We start from the raw sequence: 19,597 nt of genomic DNA, 5'->3' as shown, positions 1-19,597 counted from the left end.
TCCGCCCGGAGGCCCGCCCGGCGGCCATCTTGGATGGGGGCGGAAGCGCTTCCGCCCCGCTGCCCGCCATTCTTCTTAGGGGCTGCTCCGGCGGCCAAGGGGCGGGGCCGGGATGGGTGGTGACTTTTTTTTAATGGGCGACGCGGCGGGTGGGGTAGATCTCTAGGGACGACCGTCAGTTGGCTCGCCGGGACCCCCAGCCCCGCCCGGCGCAGGTGCACCCTCAAAGCGTCCGACCTCTGCACCGGCAGCGCGTTTGTACCGTCTGCTCCGGAAGCCCGAGCCCCTCGGAACGCCGCAGCCGCCCGGGGTCCCGGCGCAACTCGACCACTTGGCTCCCTGCGCTGTCTGCGGGCACCGGGCGTTATCTTCTGGGGCCCTTGGCCCAATGCGACGCCCGGAGTGGAGGAGTTGGGATCCGTTCCTGTTCATCCTCATCCTCGAAAGTAACTTCGCAGTTGTTCGGGACCGGCTCTTCTCTAAGGCGCGCGTCCGCTCGTTTGGCTTCGGTTTTTCTTTTGATGTCGATCAGTTCTTTGCGGCTTTGGTTTTTGTTTCAAGACGGTGTTTAACCACGAAGGATGCACTGGCACTCGCGTGGGGCCGAGGGTGGTGGGCAGAGAGGAAGGGGCGCGGTGCCTTTGAAACAGCGCCTGGCAGTGTGGGCTGGGGGTGCCTAACGCTGACTCGGCAGTGATGAGCTGGGGGGGGGGGGGGGCTGTTTCTTCTGAGTACTTCCAAGACCCTTCACTTTTAAAAACATTTATTATGGAAGAGTTCATTTTCACACCGACGCAGAGAGGATGGTGTCATGTGCCCACCCGCCAGGTTTTCTGCCGCCTCTGTACCCCTATTCACTTCCTCTCCCACCCACGGCCTCTGTTACTTTGAGACAAATCCCAGACAGCAAAGATTTCAATCTGTAAATGAAACCATTGATATTTATATCTCACAATAGCCCTACAACGTAGCAAATGTTCTCATTTTACAGATGGGTAACTTGGGACCCCCAGAAACAAATGGACTTACTCAGTAAGAGTCTAATTTTCAAAGCCTGTACACAAACCGAACTAGTTTGATACACACGTCAGCCTTGCAAAATAGGTAGGGATAACGTTTCTGTTCCACGCATAACCAGAAACCCGGAGAAGCTTATGTGCCCTCCTGCGTTGCACGGCTGATGAGGGATGGAATCTCGTCTAGAGTTTTGAATTCCTGGCTTGTGCCTTTTCTGCTTTGTCGTGCGACTTTCCACAAACTCAGAACACTCAGTGATGGTGGGTCTGCAGTTGGCCATCACAGTCCACTGTGCTCTGTAGGGGACATTTTCTTGACGTTGGCTGCCCAGCATGGGTGCAATGTCTTTTCTGTGTTGGGGGAAGTCACCTCTGTGGGGCAAGATCTTTTCCAGGGACCCCTTACAGCTGTGGTGAAAGCCTGTGGGCCTGGGATTGGTTCGTCAGACAACTAACTGCTGGGGACTTTAAATGGAGAGTCACTGATGTCAAGAGGCATCAGGGACACTGGAGATTTCATTCTGGGGGCAGTGAAGGTACCTCTTGGCAACATCCACTCTCCAGGGGCAGCAGGGGCATTGAATCCAGCTGGGGCTCCCAGCTGCCCATGTAGCACTGGTCCTGGTGGCAGTGGTGGGCGACCCCAGTGAGGCCCCTCATCTGAATTGATTGCCTAGACGTATGCTTTGATTGGGTTCTGGATGTTCTCGCTTCTCTTTATTCCTGTCTGTCCCCTGAGCCTGATTCTCCAGCTTTCCCGGAGGTTGTATGGGCTGTCCAATATCTTACTGATAAATTTGATGGCTTTGAAAAATCAAAACCACTTTTGGTCGCTTGCCCTAGAGACCCTGACTGACACACCGTTCTGAGTTTCCAGCTCAGTAAGAGTGTGGCTGATGTCTCTCTAACAGCAAGGGGGAGGCGTGTTGAGGCATCAGTTATGGTGGGGGACCTGGGGGTTTCTTTGTGCATACACCTGCCATCTCAAGTAGAGGAAAGGCCAGCTGGCTACAGAAGTCTCCACTGCGGAGCGTGTTGTGAAAGCAGGTTACCCTCTGCTTCCCTGGCCAAGTTCATCTGGCCATCCTGAAGATGCCACTGTTGCTCTTCTGCCTGCAGAACTGAGCACCTGACAGAGGCTGTTCCTGAACATTCATGCTCTGGAAACTGGGCACTAGAAACACTCCCGGGGCTGGAGGTAATGTGTCCTTGACTCTTTACCTTCTTTGGTTCCTTTTCCTTTCCCCTCTATGTCAAGGTCCCCCCTCCCCTTCATCTTCTGCCTTTTTTTTTTTTTTTTTCTTTTACCATCTTGCCTTCTCAAAATCAGGATGGGGGCCAAGAGCTCAGCTTCAGCAGCTGAACAAGGCAAATGCTGGGCACACAGGGGCAAAGATGAAAAACTGGTCTTTTTTGTTTTGCTCAAGGAGGTACATGAGCAAAGGGCACTTTGAGTTTTTATGCCATCATTTTGTTTTGGTTAGGGAAGTGTGTGTGTGGGGTGGGGGGAGGGCAGGGGTGTGTTGGTGTCATTTTCTTCTTTTCAGCTTAAATCTTTAGGGGCAGGAAACATCCAGTGTTCCCATTCAAGAGATTACATTTAGATCATCCTGGGTCTCTGAGTTCAAACCCCAGCATTCTGCTAGTTATGAGAGCTGTGATTTTGAGCACCGTCCAGACACTTTGCATATGTGATCTCTAATCCCAACAATAACCCTACAGCATTGGTGGCTTTCCACCCATTTGATAGATAAAGCCAGCTTCGGCAGAACCCAAGTAACCTGCCTGAGATTACGCAGACTGTCTATATGTCCCTGGCAGCCTGACTCAAAAGTCCTTGATCTCCCTACTTTGTCACATTATTAGCTTCAAAGAAAATTCCAGAACATCAAGAGACAGATGGGTCAAACCACTCCGAGCAACATTCAGAGGGCGCCCACACTGCTTCCTGTCTGTTGCCCGGAGGTGGGTCTCTGCCATTGCCTGGGCAGTTTGGGACTGGAGCTGGAGTGCTTCTCCGGTGATGTGGGGGCAGGCGGCAGGCGGTTGGTCAGGCCTGGTAGCCAAGTGTTGGTGCCGGAGAGCCCACTTTCAAAGCTGGGACCACGTTCTGATACATTTGCTTTCTCCGGACCTGTCGGTATTCCTGTCTCACTCAGATGGTTGAGGGGGCAGGATCCGCCTTACTTTTTATTTATTTAATGTTTACTTATTTATTTTGAAAGAGAGAAGGAACGCACGTGGGGGAGGAGCAGAGAGAGAGGGAGAGAGAATCCCAGGCAGACTTGGTGTTGTCAGCGAGGAGCCTGACGCGGCGCTCGATCCCCTGAACCATGAGATCATGACCTGAACTGAAATCAGGAGTCAGATGCTTAACCGACTGAGCCACCCAGGCACCCCTCTCCTTACTTTTTTGTTTTTGATTTTTTTTAATGTTTTATTTATTCTTGAGAGAGAAAGAGAGAGAGACAGAGTGTGAGCAGAGGAGGGGCAGGGAGAGAGGGAGGCACAGAATCCGAAGCAGGCTCCAGGCTCCAAGCTGTCAGCACAGAGCCCGAAGCAGGGCTCGAACTCACAAGCGGTGAGATCATGACCCGAGCTGAAGTCGGATGCTCAACCGACTGAGCCACCCAGGCACCCCGATCCTTACTTTTTAATAGAAATATGGGAAGCAAGGCAGCATCATGTTTAAATTGCAGGGTTCTTAACTGGTCTCCTTCCCTGATGCCACACGTGGTCTAGCATCCAGGAAAGGGGCCCAGAGACCTTGGCTCCCGGGCTAAACAATTGAATAAATATTTGCAAGATGAATGAATAGTGCCACACACAGTGTCACAGAATCACAAAGTATCTGCTCAGAGGGTGCATTGGAAAAGGCGAAAGGACCTTCTACCATCAATTGCCTAAGACGGTTCTCACTCATCCCACACCCACCTCACCGACTTGTTTCAGGACCTCTCCTTTGATGAACGGTGCTGGGTGGCCGTGGGTCGGGCATGTCGGTGTTCAGCCTGAAGGGTGAACCTGCAGGATACTGTCCCGCTATGATGGTGTCAGAGAGAGGGCATCCTGTCCCAAGAGTTGGGGTGGGATGCGGGCCGGGCACCCCCGGAGGAGAAAGAACAAGTAGAAGATGGAAGCTTGCGTGGGAACATGAAAGTGAGCTTAATTCTGGCTGAGCGAGAAGAGATGGAAAAGGAGAAGGAAAAAAGGAGAGGCACCCTCAGCAGATTAACAGAGAGGGGAGGAAAGCTAGGAGGATTTGATCCGGTGAAGGACACACCGTGTTGATAAAAGGAATGTCAGGGGCTTGGAAGGAAGGCTGGATTCCACACCTGAACCCTGGTGGGATTCAGACGTTTGGTGTTTATTCTGGGCTGAGATGCCAGTGGGATGGAGACAGCCTAATGCAGTCGTCCCGCCGGCTTATCTTTATAGCTGTGTTTATCAGCTTGTGTCTGCTAGAGCTGACGTTTGCGGTGGAAGGGTTGGTTGTTTGACTCAACTGTTTGCAGATTCCGGAGACTCCGCCTTCAACAAATAGCCAGGCAGGCATCACACCTGACAACAGGAGCCTGGACGTCCGGGGTGCACATGTTCTCAGTACCTTGACTAAAACATGGTGATAGGCGATGCAGAGTTCATGCTCCAAATGTTATGTCCTTGATTGGCGTGTAATTGAGTAACTACTGTGTTGTTTGTTTGCTTGTTTGTTTACTTCTTTATTTATAGAGAGAGCATGAGCAGGGGAGAGGGGCAGAGGGAGAGAGCGAGAGAATCCCAAGCAGTCTCCACGCTCAGTGCAGAGCCTGGCAAGGGGCTCAGTCTCACGACCCTGGGATCACGACCTGAGCCAAAATCAAGAGTTGGACACTCAACCGACTGAGCCACTCAGGCGCCCTGAGTGGCTGCTATGTTTACTAGCCCTGTGCTGGATGCTGGAGAGAAGACAAAAGGTATTTGACTAACAGTGACTCTAGGGGCACTGGGTGACTCAGTTGGTTGAGTGCCTGACTCTTGATTTCGGTGCAGGTCAAGATCTCACAGTTCGTGAGATTGAGCCCCAGGTCAGACTCCGAGGTGACAGCACACAGCCTGTTTGGGAGTCTCTCTCTCCCCCTCTCTCTCTTCCCTTGCCCTGCTCACAGATGCGCTCCCTCTCTCTCTTTCTCTCTCTCAAAACAAATAAACATAAAAATTCAGTGGCTTTGTAGCAAGCTCAAACTTTTCTTTTTAAAAAAAATTTTTTTAATGTTTATTTATTTCTGAGAGAGAGAGAGAGAGAGAGAGAGAGCGAGCAGGGGAGGGGCAGAGAGAGAGGGAGACAGAGAATCCTAAGCAGGCTCCAGGCTCCGAGCTGTCAGCCCAGAGCCCAATGCAGGGCTCGAACCCATAGATTGTGAGATCATGACCTGAGCTGAAGTTAGACGCTCAACTGACTGAGCCACCCAGGCTCCCCTTCGACTTCTTTTCAAGTCCCATACACAGGCTTTTCCCTTCCCCAACCATTCCACAGCGGATGAGCCTTTCTTGTACGTATTGAGAAAATCAAAGTAATCAGACACGAATGTCCTCATGTTAAATCTGCTGTATCTACCAACCTGCCTGAATAGAAGCTTAGACCTCCCGCCTTCTCTCTTGTTACGAAGAACAAAGTGTTCCTGCTCCCTTGACCTCTCCACTTGGCCTCTGGATCTCACTCCCCACTTCTCAAAAGCTTCACCTCCTTCTCTCTCCCATATAAGGAGAGAGGGTTCTGGATGGTTCAGGAGGATCCTTCCCATGACGGGGCATCCTCTGCTTTTTGAAAGTTCGTGTAAGGCCCCTTCACTTTTTTTTTTTTTTTTAAAGTTTTTATTTATTTTTGAGACAGAGAGAGACAGAGCATGAACGGGGGAGGGGCAGAGAGAGAGGGAGACACAGAATCGGAAACAGGCTCCAAGCTCTGAGCCGTCAGCCCAGAGCCCGACGCGGGGCTCGAACTCACGGACCGCGAGATCGTGACCTGAGCCGAAGTCGGATGCTTAGCCGACTGAACCACCCAGGCGCCCCAGGCCCCTTCACTTTTAAGAAAGACCTCCCTTCGTACCATTTTCACTAACCAACAGAAACCCGAGGAGGAGTTTCACTTTTATGATAAACAGGCCGAAAGCGCGAATAGGCCCCTACAGAGGCAGCGCACCTGAGCGGCGACAGGGGTGTCCGGCCCCTTCCGGGGACCACACTCGGCATCCCCGCATCCGGCTGGCCGCCCCAGCTTTGGACTGTGCGAGCATCCAGGCTGTTACCTGTGCTGGTTTTGTGTGTCTATTAGCAAGATGTGTCCGAAGGTATCAGAAAAGACTACGAGAGGTGACTTTTCGCATCAGGGGTAACTGCTTCCCTGCGCTGCCCCGTGTCGGCCAACGAGAGGCTCTGTAGGAATCTCCACTTTCAGACAGTGGGGCGGGGCAGGCGGGGAACCTGGGTCTTAAAAATACCCTCTGGTGTCTCCCATCTTGAGCGTCGCACTCCTTTGCACGCCTTCTTGCAGCCCCCGTCTGCTTCTCGTCTCCTCGTCAGGAGGAGACGTCTCCAGTCACCTCCTGTTGTCCTGCTCCGCTCCACCCATCAGGGCTTCTCACGTCCCCTGCTGCATCCAGTGCAAGGCCCTTCCTGGCCATCTCACCAGCTCCAGCAGCTTCTCTGTTCCTGGGCCTTTCAGCATAGCTGACCTGCGGCCTGTGGACACTGTTTCCTCTTGGCCTCTGCGACATGCCCCGGGGCCTTTCCTCCTACCGCACGAGGCACTTCTTCTCCATCATTTTTGCTGGCTCGTCTTCCTGTGCTTGACTTCAGGCATCAGATAGGCCCAGGCTCGAGCCTTAGCACCCGTCCCTTCTTGCCCTGCATCCCCTGACCAAGTGACCCCCTCCTGGCCCTCAGGGTTAGACGGTCACTGTGGCAGGTCATGTGGGAATTGTGCCCGTGGTGGAAATAGAGGGCAGGGAACACGTGTCTGCACGTGACGCCTGCGTGTGTGACTTCAGCCTGAGCTTTTGCAGGACCCCTCGCTGCCTCCTCAGAATCTCCACTTGGCTGCCTAAGAGACATCTCAGACTTAACACATCCACACTAATAACTCTCTTCCCGCCCCCCATCCTACACTCTCCTCCAGGGCACCCCCATCTCAGGAAATGGCACTGCCCAATCAGGGCTAGAAACCCAGAATCATCCTCCACCCTCTCCTCTCACCATCCACACCCCATCCATTTACGAGCCCTATGGATTCTTCCTCCAAGATAGGGGTCGATGAGCTTTTGCTAGAAAGAGCCAGAGTCAGTGGGCTTTGCCCGCTCTGTGGTCTCTATCACTATTCAACGAGGCCTCGGTAGCAGGGTTAGGAATAGAGAAGATGTGAATCGGTGGGCATGGCAGTGTTCCAATAGCACTTTAGTTACAGAAGCAGGCAGAGTGGCCACGTCTGGTCCATGGATCGTGGCTCGCTGATCCCTGATCTACAATAGATTCCTGTCCTTCACCTCTACCTGTCCATCATAATGCATCCTTTGCTTCAAACCTCCAGCGGCTTTCTGCCCCTGGAGGGCAGAAGGCAAACTCCCATCAAAGACCACCAAGTCCCTGCAGGCCTCACTGGTCCCAGCCCTCTATTCCTCCCTCACCAGCCTTCTGTTTCGTGAACAGGCTGTGGGCCCACTCCTCCCTAAGGACTTCCCTCTGGCCATTTCTTTTACCAGATCTTCACAGGCTGGTTGCCTCCTCTGAGAAGCCTGCCTGGGCCGCCCTCATCTAAAGTAGGAAGAGTTAGGGGCACCTGGGTGGCTCAGTCCATTCAGCATCCGACTTCAGCCCAGGTCACGATCTCGCGATCCGTGAGTTCGAGCCCCGCGTCGGGCTCTGTGCTGACAGCTTGGAGCCTGGAGCCTGCTTCAGGTTCTGTATCTCCCACTCTGCCCCTCCCCATCATGTGGTCTGTGTGTCTCTCTCTCAAATATAAACAAACGTTAAAAAAATTAAAAAAAAAAAGTGGGAAGGGTTAAGCTTTATGAGGGGCTCACTGTATGCCAGCCACTGTTACAGATTCTGAATATGAACGGACTACCTTGCTTCATTCTCCAAATTCATAAAACTCTCTGAACTGGATTCTGTTCTTATGTCTACCTTATTGAGGAGGAAATTGGGGCCGAGGGAGAGTCTATAATTTGCCCCCAATCATTTAGAATTAGCAGAGCTGAGACACAAACCAGACTGGCTTCAGGGCCTGGGTGCTTAACCATCCTCTTGGCTGTCCGTGTATTTTCATCAGAGCGTCTGTCACTATATTGAGAGTTCACGGTCCTTTATTTGTTTGTTGAGTGTCTCCGCTGCAATAAGGAGGGGAGACTTGGTCTGCCTTTCGTCTCACTGAATTCCTAGCTTCCAGAATAATGTCTGGCAACATAGTAGACGCTCACTATGTTTTTAGTGCACAGACAATAATTTAACTTTGTAATAATTTATTCATATGCTGACGTATCGATAAATATTCAAAGTACACCTTACCTTAGAATTCCTACGAAAGAAAGAAGAGAAAGAAAATAATCAGATTTCCTTGAATTTCGGAAACGTAGAAGGAATTCACCTTCTGACCAGCCCTCCCCTCTCCCCCCAAGTTATTAGGTGAACTGTTTGCATTTTTGAACGACCCTTGTGGAATTAGGAAAGAAAAGCAAAAACTCCTGTCCATCCTGACCATCTTGTTCTCTCATCTGCTTGGCCCCAGACTGGATTAGATGACAGATGCTCGGTCTTGAGCCCCGAGGAAATGTGAAATTCGGGTACTTGCAAATGTAGTTGGGGAGCAAATGCAAACAAGTGGTTAAAGTATACCGAATACCCTGCGTAGGTGGGGGGAGCAGAAGAGCACACTACTTGACGTTCACATTCGGCAAGTTGTGCGGACGATTTGGTATCTTGCAGAGGGAGACCTTGACGTTGTATTCTGCACTGCGAGTGCCCGACGCAGAATTAAACCTTTGGGAGTTGGCCACCTTGAATACTATGTGGATGGAACTCGGACCCTGGACCCCTTTGGCTGCATCGACGCCATCCAGTGGTTATTTTCTGGAAATCCAGTTTATCCTCTTAGGAATTAGGGAGTGCTCCTAGGGTCTCCAGGGCCCCCTCCCCCCCAGCTGTGTCTGTGCCTAAGGTGGAAGTTTTACCGAACGCCCTTCGGCTACGCCGGTAGACCGTGGGCTGCTTGGAGAGGGCTGGGACCCCACACACTGGAGTGCTGCTGGTTCTCCACGTGCCTCCCACCTGCCATTCCGTCCGTTCTGTGCCCTTCTCTGCTCTGGGCACCGTGGAGGACCTCTGCGGACTGCCTCCCTTGGCTCTCTTGCCCTGTGGCTCTGGTGGAGCTCAGCCACGGGCCGAGATCAAAGGGGTCCACTCTGACCCTGACCCTGGCTGAGTTCCTGTGCAGCTACAGCTCCCGTTGAGTCCCACCTTCCCCCGTGGCTGTGCCTCTCTGGTACAGCATCTGGCTCTGGTAACAGCATCCCCTCCCTTGTCCCTTCAGCTTGACGGCTGGTAAAGGCTTCCACCTGTATCTAGTGTCCCAGCGCCTCCTCTGTCCCTGGCTGATTCCCTTACTGCCCACACCTCTCTGTACGCGGCTCATTCCTTACATTCGCGTTAAAACCCGTTTGCAGCTGGACACAGATGGTTACAGACCCCAGATCAATGGCGTGATCCTCTCCTTCTGGTTAGCACCAGACCCCAGGTGGACCATGGTCTCACCCTGGAGGGAAAACACAGAATCGACTCAGCCATTTGTAACATGCTGTGACCTGCTAAGTTTCTAGAATGTTTCAGTAATATGGGGCTCTGTTTAGGGAGGTGACAAGTTATATTCCTGGTCCGTTCTGAAGGCGACCAAAGTTTAGTTAGGCTTGACTGCCAAGCCTGCACTGCACTGGCAGGAAGTCCCCCTCGCCAGAAAGGAACACCCCGTGTAGACAGAAAGCATGTAGCGCCTTATCAGGCAGACACATAATGCATTTACTTTTCTGCCCTGGACTGGCTTTCACCTTGCATCACATGCTCGGCTTTGTTAGTGCCAGCTAAGCTCTCCACTAATGGCAGGATTAGAAGCTATAGTTTAATATTAGCCAGTTTGGAAAATGGTCATTTGTTTAACAACCAAAACGTCTCTGGTCTTTTTTTTTTTTTTTTTTTTTTTTGCTGTGATTGAAGGTGAGGGAAACCTAATGTGTACTGGGCACCTCTGTGCGCCTGACAATGTGATAAAGCATTTAAAATACTTGCTTTCATTCAGTCCCTTGCACAACTCTGTGCAGTCCATGGCGTTATCCCTGCCCTGCAGACAAGGAAGCGTGGGCTCGGGGGTATCCGGCACTGGCTCGGAGGTCGCCTATCTTGTTGGCCTGGTGCCGCGAGTTTGCTGTGCCTCAGTTTCCTTGTCTGTCGAGTGGGGGTAACAGTGGTACTCGTGGGGATTAGCTCCTGCGGGAACTGAATGAGACGACGTATACACAGCGCCTAGAACAGAGCTTGTACCTCGTGAACGCCGCAAACGTTGGCTCACTTTCTTTTCTGGTTTCAGCAGTCTGGTTTGTGGTCAAGACCCTGTTTTAAGCAGCTAGAAATATCCATCATGTTTTGATGTGGAGTAAATGAAAAGGCGATGGGAAGGTGACAAAAAAGTTCTCTGACCTAATTTTAAAACACCCGCTGTTTCCCTGTAATCACTTTTGCCATCTGCAAGACTTGCCGTGCCCTTACGGCATTTTTGGAGCACCCCCCTTCACCATCTGCTTTACTGTGACTTAAGCCATGCTCTTTAAACTCGGCCAGAATCCCGAAGACAGTAGATCCAGTCATTAAGGATCAGTCTGTGGACCAAATGGGACTCAGCCGTGGTGGTCTAGTTTTAAGTTTTGTTTTCCTTTTGCTACCGAGTGATTGCTAAGACATCTAGAAAACATTTTGTAGGCTTTTCATTGGGTTTCGAGTTTTAAAAAAAATTCCTGAAATTCTACACTCTCCAGTTCAGCGTTTCGGGAAACATGGAAAGTGCAGGTTATCTCGTGACCTGGGACTGTGGCCCATTTTCCTGAACACGTAGCGTCTTTTTCAGAGGTAGACGGGAGCAGAGGCGAGTTCACACAGGTGGCCTAATGAACAAACTTCAGTCTGAGTCCCGCCCATGGAGACTATGATTTCACATGAAGGTAGTTTATAGAACAGAACACTTGCGAAGAAAAAAAGCAATACAGTTACTAAAAGCCACGTTTGCTTCTTGCTTTCCAGTATACACAATCAATTAGAACAGCAAAGACAGAGGTAAGTTTATCTGACATACAGAGACACATACAGACTCACAAAGTTAGTTAGAGCTTACTTGAAGGCCAAAGCAGTTTTAGCAAATTCATCTCAATACCGGACATGCAGGAATGACACGTTCACGAGAATAACCACATTCACGGTACCACAAGAATGATAAACATAGCTTGTTCGCATACCTAAGCTTGTCATATTAAAATCATCCATCACACCATGTCACTGACATGGGTTTTGCAGTTGGACTCCCGGAGGCTTTTTTGGATGTCCCATGTTTCCTTGTGTCCAGAGCATGGAAGGAGAAAGAAAACTCCCATTAAGCCCTCACAGATGGGTAGGAGGGGGCCTGAAGGCTCGAATTCCATGACATCCACCACCTTCGGGAAACAACGATGTCAGCACCGCTCAGAAGAACAGAGGGGGTGAAACGCAGTGTGAGCGCCTGTGTATGAAGTATGTTCAGTCTCTGATAATGATTGATCCGCTGCTTGTAAAAACCTGCTGTCGTTTAATGGTGAGTGACGGACAGATTACGAAATAGAGAGTAAGTACACTTTAGGAAACATACCATACATGTGAAACTGTTGTTGAACAATTGTCAAAGTCAACTCCATACCATTGACTGACTGTTTTTTCTTGCTGAGATGGTTCTCAGGCTGTTGGAAACCGGAATGGAGATTTTTTTTTTTCCAGGAGAAAAGGCTTTCACGTCATTTGGGAGAGCAGAATTGTCTACCTTTGCCCTGTATTATCATCAGATAGGGTGACCGTGGAGGCCGGTCATGGCATTTGGTTGTGTGGCTGGGCTGGCTGATTTCCTCCTCCAAACAGATGGGAAACCAGCCTTCATTGGCGGGTTGTGCTAAGTAGGAACTGTTTTCTCCTGTTCAACCGTGTAGTAGACCGCTTCCGTCTGAGGCCATGCTACGACCGGAAGAGGGGAGAGATGGGGAAAGATTGAGGCCTGGCTCTGTACCATCCACCCATAGGATTCAATGCCTCTACTGACTCTTTCCTTCAGAGTCGGTTCTCATTTTCTCATTTTGTGAAAACTAAGGTCTTTCTATTGTTTAAAGGTGGACATTGGGCGAATGAGTGGCTCTGTCGGTTGAACACCTGACTTCAGCTCAGGTAGCGAGTTCCAGCCCTGCCTCGGGCTGTACGCTGACAGTGCAGAGCCTGCTTGTGGTTCTCTCTCCCGCTCTCTCTGCCCCTCCCCTGCTCTCTCTCTCTCAAATAAGTAAATGAACTTAAAAAAAAAAAAAAACAAGGTGGGTATTGTGGAATTCTCAAGGCAGTTTTAAGTTTTTCAATATATATACATTTCAATAAATATTAGAGAACACTGTTTTGAAAGATAGATGGAGGAAACAGGATTTCAAAGAGGTACCTGCACCCCCATGTTTATTGCAGCATTATTTATGGCCGCCGAGATGTGGAAACAACATGGGTGGACCTTGAGGGCATTATGCTAAGTGAAATAAGTCAAAGATAAATACTATATGATTTCACTTATATGTGGAACTTAAAAAACCACACACACACACACACACACACACACACACACAAAATAAACTAAAGAACAGGAACTCTGATGAGCTAAAATTTTTAAATGTGAGACTCCCTGATCAAAGGCACCCCCCCCCCAACTTCTTTCTTAATGCTACCAGAGTACCTGGACCTCGGCTGACCTTGGCATTCTTGAAGGTGAAGCCCAACTCTGACAACAGGCTTTGCTGTCCGCCCCTTCAGTGCCCCACTTTGGTTCTTCTCCGACGATTAGAGTTGACTTCACTGATCCCGGAGGCAGAAAGGAAGCCCTTGAAATTCCAGATCCCCTAAACACCCATTTCCACAATGACCCAACAGCCCAGAACGATGTTGCTGAATGCAAACCGGATCAGTTGGACTAGAAATGTTCTGTTTAACGGGTGAGGAGGGATGGGTTCCCTCGGCTGCAAAGACTGCTCCCAGCAGAGGCCACGTGCTGCGTGGCTGAGAATACGACAAGCCCTGGGAGCTAGGAGAATGCAAAAGGTGGTCGTGTGAAGGCCCAGAGGAAAAGCAAACCATCTGTGATCTGTTGCCTCCTAGAGCAAGCTTGCGACACATACTACCATGCCCATCCACCTGGGAGTTTAGAAGTTTTAGGAGACTTACTCTGCTAAAAAGCATTTAAGGTGAGGCCAAAGTGAGTCTTTATCCAGTCTTTGTTCCGGAAGCGTTCTAGATTACAGGTGGGCGTCACAGCTCTCTTTCTTATCACATACTGGCCAGTACTTAACAAGTAAAGAGAAGGAGCTGACGTGGATCTCCCAAACCACAGGAGTGGACTGGAGTGGAACCGTGGACAAGGGGAAGACTTCTTTGATATTGGAGAGCCTCTTTGTGGGGGTATGCTCATGCCTGAAGAAGAGACTGCAGTGCATTTTCTTGGTGGCCAAGCCTCTCCACTTCCCCCAAAGTGTTCAACCTGATTTTTATTAAGAAGCATGGGGGCACAAAGCTAGAGTCATCAAAACAGTCTGGTATTAGCATAAAGATAGACCCGTATATCAGCGGACCAGCATAGAGAGCCCACAGATAAACCCACATGTATGTGGTCATTTAACCTATGACCAAGGAGCCAAGAGTACACAACGGGGGAGGGACAGTCTCTTCGATACATGATGTTGTGCTGGGAAAACTGGACAGCCACATGCAAAAGAATGTGTGTTCTTACAGCACACACAAAAATCAACTCAAAATGGATTATAGACCTAAAAGTAAGACCGGAAACCATAAAACTCCTGGAAGAGAGCATAGGCAGTAAGCTCCTTGACATTGGTCTTGACAATGATTTTTTGAAGTTGACACCCAAAGCAAAGGCAACAAAAGCAAAAATAGACAATTGGGACAATGTGAAGCTAAAAGGCTTCTGCAGAGCAAAGGAAACCATCAACAAAATGAAACAGCAGCCTGCTGAATATGAGGAAACATTTGCAATCATATATTTGGTAAGGGGGTTAGTATCCAAAATATATAAAGAATTCCTACAACTTAGTAACAATAAAAATTTTTGATTAAAAAAATGGGCAGAGGATCTGAATATTTTTCCAAAGAAGACATACAGGGAGCCAGCAGGAACACAAAAAGGTGCCCAATATCACAAATCATCGGGGAAATGCAAATCAAAACCACAATGAGATATCACCTCACACTTGTCAGAATAGCTATTATCCAAAAGCCAAGAAAGGAATGTTTTAGGGAGGAAGGAGAACCCTTCTGCACTGTTGCTAGGAAATGTAAATTGGCACAGTCCCTATGGAAAACAGTATGGAGGTTCCTGAAAAAATTGAAAATAGAGGGCTCCTGGGTGGCTTAGTTGGTTAAGCGTCTGACTCTTGATTTCGGCTCAGGTCATGATCTCAGGGTTCATGAGTTTGAGCCCCACATCGGGCTCAGCACTGACAGAACGGAGTCTGCTTGGGATTCTCTCTCTCCCTCTCTCTCTGCCCTACCCTGCTTGCTCTCTCAAAAAAAAAAAAAAAAAAAATAGAGCTATGATCCAGCCATCTAACTTCTGAGTATCCATCCACAGGAAAACAGGATTTCAAAGAGGTACATGTACCCCCATGTTCACTGCAGCATTATTTATGGTTGCCAAGAAACGGAAACAACATGGATGGGCCTTGAGGGTATTATGCTAAGTGGAATAAATCAGAGAAAGATAAATAGTATATGATTTCACTTACATGTGGAATCTAAAAAAAAAAAAAAAACAAAACCATACACACACAAAAATAAAAATAAGACCAAAAAACACAAAACCAAGCTCATGGATACAGACAACAGATTGGCGGTTGCCAGAGGCAGAAGATGGGGGGGGGGGGGGGGGAACAGTGGGAGAAATGAATGAAGGGGTTCAAAAGATACAGATTTCCATTATAAATAAGTCAAGGGGATGTAAGGGACGGCATGGCCACTATAGTTAATAATGCTGTATTGCCTATCTGAAAGCTGCTGAGAGTGAATTTTGAAAGTTCTCATCACAAAAAAAAAAAAAAAAAATTCTGTAATTACATGTAGTGATGGATGCTTAGTAGACTCCCGTGGTGATCATTTCACAATATATGCAAATATCAAACCGTCACGTTATACACCTGGAACTAATACAGTATTGTATGGTGGTTACCCCTCAGTGAGAAAACAAATTTTAAAAAGCAGCACGGGAGAAAGAAATATGTGTTAGAGTGCTGTCCTCCATGAGAACCCATTTGAAAATCATTTTGAGTGATTTTTCTGCACAGAGATGGTTATGTTTTTTCTTATGCAAGAGTATTGCTGTTAGCAGGACATGTGCTTTATGTTGTTTAACCAGTGGGGATGTGGTTTTGCCAACTCCTCTACTTTTTTTGAAATTGAGGTGACCATTATTTGCAGGGACAGCAGGCGGTCCTGGCTTGCACTCTATGATCTGGCATGGAGTTGTGTGCGTGAAACATTAGCTTATATGCAATCTGCCCCCCCCCCCCGCCATAAAAAAAAAAAAATGAGTGAAGGTCTGTAGACTCCCAATGAGTTAGTCAAATTACAGTTCTCTCCCTCCATTGGAAGCCTTGGAGATTCCCTGCATCGGAAGTCTTGCCCACAACATCCAGGAGGTGTACTGGGTGTGAGCATGTGTGCGTGCACCACGGTGTGCCTCACATGCATGTGCGTGTGTCCCTCATGTGTGGGACACACGTGTGCTGCATTGTGTTGCCCTGTGCGCTGCATCCCAGGGGTGCGTGTGTCTGAGGGCACAGAGCGCAGCGAGCCTTAGGAGGCTGTCCCTCTGCACTGAGAAGTAGGACGTTGGTGAACGCTGACAAAACAACGAGACCTTGGTTATGTTGTGCAAGAAACAATTGGGTTTCTTGTTAAAAATAACACGCATGACAGGGCGCCTGGGTGGCTCAGTCTGTTAAGCATCGGACTTCGGCTCAGGTCATGATCTCATGGTTCGTGGGTTCCAGCTCCGCGACGGGCCCTGTGCTGACAGCTCAGAGCCTGGAGCCCGCTTTGGATTCTGTATCTCCCTCTCTCTCTGCCCCTCCCCTGCTCACGCTGTGTCTCTCTCACTCAAAAATTAATAAACATTTAAAAAATTAAAAAAAAATAACACCCCATGAGGGAAAATGTCTGCTCTCTCAGTAATGACCACACTCCCTTGCCTGGGCACCAGCCCTCAGTGAGGAAGAGGGAGCATGGCCCAGGAATGGCACTGCTGCACCTTTGAGGTCCCCAGTGGCGGGTCAACAGGTGGTCCAGTAGAGCTGACCGTGGGTCTTCCTCTTTTGAAACTAGGAATTTCCCGGCCATTTTGCGATCTAATCTTCATAAGGACCTGGGACAACTGTGTCTCCTGTGTGCAGGGCTGAGGCGGTCTGATTTGGTTCCACCTTTCCTTCTTTAGTGACTGCCCTTCAAAGGGACTTGCTCTATTGCTGGAGGAATTAGAGGCCCAGTCACTGAAGAACGGAGCGGGAGAGGCCATGGGACGCCACTTCAGAGTAGGCTTCTGTCACACTCCACGGGCTCTCCTACAAGGACAGGGCAATTTGATGTCTGGCCAGTCCTCACAGGCTAAGGGGCAAAGTGAGCCACCTCTCCTCACCAGACACCAGTCTCCTGGCAGAGAGGTCTTCTTCTGTCCCTCCTCTGTCCCTTCAGGAATGCCAGCAAAGAAGAGGGACGAAAAGCTAAAAGTGTCTCCCCTTCTCCACCCACCCGGAGGCCGAGTCTGCGTGATCGGTTCTCACGCAGACAGTCTCTGTCCCCTGAACCCAGGGAGCAAGCCACGGCGTTTCATTTAATATTATACTCACTTTTAACCTGGGGAGAGTCCATCGTATCCTCGGTTAAGTCGGCGCGGTTAAGTCTTGGTTAATAATTGAACTGTGTCGTGTAGCACAGTCCGGGTGCACGCGGCCTCAAAACGAGAAAACGGAGGCGATCGGCCTGTGTCCAGTCACTGCTGAGTTCACAGAAGCGGAGTGGGCAGCGGGGGCAGGAGGCATGAACACTTGCCCCGGAGTTGCTATTTCCAACCCTGACGGTCTGCCGACTGGAGTAACAGACCCGCGGAAGCTTTTCAGCCATAAGTACAGTACAGTCCCTGGTGCCTCCTTTCCAGATGAGCTGCTAGAGGGAAGAATTTGAGACGCTGCCTATGGGGATATTCCAAGAAACTCACACATTAGGAGCCGAACAACCACTTAGGTGAAGGTTTGCTCTGATGGGACGGACCTGTGATAGGAAATGTGGTGTTTCAGAATCTGGCAAAACTCGGGATCAGACAGGTGACTGATTACAAGTTGTTAGAAATCTCAAATGCTTGGCTTGCTCGCTGCCTATGGTGATTTTTATGATGACACACATTCCAGAAACACTAATCGGGCCTTCCCAACCGTCTGTGGAGACCTGATGATTCTCTTGCCATCATCCTTCAGCAAGGCCAAAGTTCATCTCTGCCTTCCATCGTAACTTAGCTGTCTTGATTGAACCGTCACATTTGGAGCTGATTAGCAACACGCATCTCGACAGTCATTAACTTCCTACCTCTCTCAGTGACCACACTGTCCACTTTTCCAGCGAGGTGCTCCTATCTAGGGCAGCTGGGGCTGAAAGGGTCAGCCATCAACACTGGAGATTAAATCTGTGTAAGCAAATAGACTCCAGTTTACTGCCTGCTCTGGAAGCCCCGCCCACCAGCCCGCATTTTCTCCTCTGCATGCCATTTGCGGTAGATAAATAAATCCATGCAAAAAAATTTTTAAAAGGTACAATTTTAAGACGAGGCTATAGGAAAGGGAAAAGCTGTTACCCAAAAGTGCCTGCAGTAAAAATCCCCCGCTATTGCTTAAGGAAAGGTCGGCTACAAGTTCCACTCAGGATTTCCTAGCAGTTACAACGGAGGAAGAGTCATGATTTCTCCTCCCCCTCCTCCTCCCCTTCCCCCTTCTCCTCCTCCCACCTTTCCTCCTTCCAAAAACAAAGGAAGGAAATGCAGTGTCCTTTCATTACCCACTGTCCTTCTCCTTGGCCGCCTAGACTGTCCCAAGCTATGGCACGAAATCCACCAAATATTCGCTATTCCTCAACTCCGTGTTACTGAAACACAAGCTAACGTTGTCCAACACAGGCCACAATGTCCTATTATCTCTCCTGATACCTCTCTCACCAGATCCACTTAGGTTTAACCAGCTCTTAACTACCCATGTGAATGGGTAGGTTAAATAGTAGCTTGCATAATCCAAATGATCAGATGCCCTAAACTCACTGGAGTGCCTTACTTTTTGTTCTCTCCCAGCATCCAGCAGATTTATATTCATAATTAAATGCTGAGCTGAGGCTAAGCTGACATTTTGGAATTAAAATTATGTTACCATTTAAATTAAAACAGCTATTGATTCCCGCTTTTGGAAGAAAGAAAACCACCAGAGAGCAAGTTATCCTTGAAAGAGAGATTTTGAAAAATGGAGAATTCCTTTTCATCCAGTAGCAACCTGCCTGCTTATTTGGAGAGAATTATAGCTTCAATCTTAGAATGATCGCCCTGCTGATGAGCAGCGACTATATATCTGGATATGCATTTTGTGTCAAGACTTTAGGCGGCTGCTGTGGGCCCCGGCCCCCTTGGAGGGAGCGTCTGATTGCAGGGGCCTGAGTGCTACAGAGTTCGTCCGTCTTCCCTGAAATTATTTCCACTAATTCTTGGTCCCTTGGAATCACTTCCCTAAGTAAAAACTCAGCATTTATTCAAAGACCCGGGAATGTCTCATATTATTAGTATTGGTAAAGCCGGGTTTAAAGCATTTCCTTCCAAATCTTTGCTTGTTTTTATGGTGGAAGAGGAGGAAGAGTCACCTTCCATCAGTTGTGGCTGCTAAGAAGTCCTGAGTGGAACTTATAGCCGACCTTTCCTTAAGTAAGAGTGTGGGATTTTACTGCGTGCACTTTTGGGTCACGGCTTTTCCTATAGTCTCATCTTATAATTGTGCCTCTTTTAGTTTTTGCGTGGATTTACTTATCTATCATAATATTACTGAGCACATTTTTCTAGGCCGCAGTGAGTCCTTTCGGGAATGAGGTGGCATGAATAATATAGACAGAACGAAGGCGGCACATTAACAGCAACGCTACAGGTGGGGTTCTTAGTCATTCTGTCAAATGGGCCTTGCTTAGGGAGCCAGAAGAGGAAGGCTCCTTTT

The 19,597-nt window shown here is 49.2% G+C and overlaps 1 protein-coding gene and 1 long non-coding RNA gene across 8 annotated transcripts in view; one reads left to right on the top strand and one right to left on the bottom strand.

The window, feature by feature from the left end:
• The window catches only part of SLC39A11 (solute carrier family 39 member 11), a 427,475-nt gene that overhangs the window by 2,330 nt on the left and 405,548 nt on the right, over nt 1-19,597 (top strand). The window lies entirely within an intron of this gene.
• On the bottom strand, nt 11,228-18,348 carry LOC147574514 (uncharacterized). Its single transcript, XR_015244277.1, has 2 exons — nt 17,213-18,348; nt 11,228-12,287 (listed from the first exon to the last, which is right to left on the bottom strand). It is a non-coding gene; the product is annotated as an uncharacterized LOC147574514 (long non-coding RNA).

This window comes from Puma concolor, chromosome E1 (genome assembly GCF_028749965.1).
Source record: "Puma concolor isolate L17-30 chromosome E1, mPumCon1.1.hap2, whole genome shotgun sequence".
Classification (NCBI taxonomy): domain Eukaryota; kingdom Metazoa; phylum Chordata; class Mammalia; order Carnivora; family Felidae; genus Puma; species Puma concolor.
This window is presented reverse-complemented; position numbering and strand designations above follow the sequence as displayed.